This window comes from Papaver somniferum, chromosome 10 (assembly GCF_003573695.1).
Source record: "Papaver somniferum cultivar HN1 chromosome 10, ASM357369v1, whole genome shotgun sequence".
NCBI lineage: Eukaryota > Viridiplantae > Streptophyta > Magnoliopsida > Ranunculales > Papaveraceae > Papaver > Papaver somniferum.
The window spans coordinates 67,127,843-67,129,198 of NC_039367.1; positions in this window are offsets into that span (position 1 = coordinate 67,127,843).

Below are 1,356 nucleotides of genomic sequence, written 5' to 3' on the forward strand. Positions count from 1 at the left end.
ATCCCCAATCGGTGTATATACTTCGTTACGTCTCCACAAATCAACAAATAATGCAATCGCAATTATATGAACTCTTTTCCAACAAATAACCTAATGCTTATCGCTAGAAGATTCAACTCGAGGAAAGCTTTAAAATCTATGAGACGGGTTATTCATAGGCAATACAAACACAATCGTGATATATTCAACCTAGGCCAAGTTTTACATGTGACTTCTTTCACGATTCACACCGCTACAAATTACTACTAATTATTAGAATCTTGATAAAGTAACTCCTTAAGCTTCTATCCTTCTCAGGGGAATTTCTGCGAACAGGCAATGGGCGTGAAAACTAGGGTGAGGAGATGACTTCTGAGAGTTATTCGACCCTCTATTTATAGCTTTTTCTCCCTGGAAATTCGAATCTGATAAACATCTCACACTTCTTAACCGACTTAAACCATAAACTCATATTAATCCACAACCGTTCATCTTGAAAATCGACGGCAAAAGCACTAGTCGGTGGCTGTTTTCTAGCTCCTGGAACTTATCCAAATCTGAATTCTCGCTCAAGTTAACTGGTTTCTCTGCACCTAAAGTCTCGAGTTTCAAACAACCCAATGTTAATCCTTTCTCATTGAACTCGATATCACCTCTTAATCCTCTCCGTTCAGCTCCTTAGTCAACGGCAGCAACATCAGCCTATCCCGGTCAAATTTTAGAATCACATCGAACTCTAACACAAACCCGAGCCGGACTTTCCAGGCAAACCAGGATTCTTCATTATTCCAGTTCTATCACCACTTCATTATTCTTCCACTCCGATTCACTGTGACAGCAACTCCATCTTGTCATCAACAGCTGCACTCGAGCTCATCATCAGCTATCAATCACGACAGTGGCTGCAGCAAACCAAACTCCAGCTCTTCATGACATTCTTAACTTCGAAAATGTGCAGGCTCGATCTCTTCTTCAATCTCTCTGTTCATCATCTTCATCATCGATGGCTTCTAATGGCAGTGATACCAACTCATCCTTCATTTCCTGTTTCATAAATGATAACGACAATGGCAGCAAGCCATCATAGACTCAAACTCCTCTATTCTTTCTCATCACTGACATTACCAGCGTCACCAGTGTCATGAGCTCCACAATAATCATCACGGCTAACTCTCCCTGATCATCAGTCCGTGAATCACAGTCAGCTCCATAGCTTCTCTGTATTGTCTCTGACTGGTACGGACGCGGGATTTTTTATATTTGGATTTGAAGAAGCATATGGCAGTCCCGAGTAATTGTGCTGGTGCCTTTAACAACATTTAAACTCTAGAGCCCCCTTTGTAAATTACCTGACTGTATTTAGCAGTTCCTTTGTAA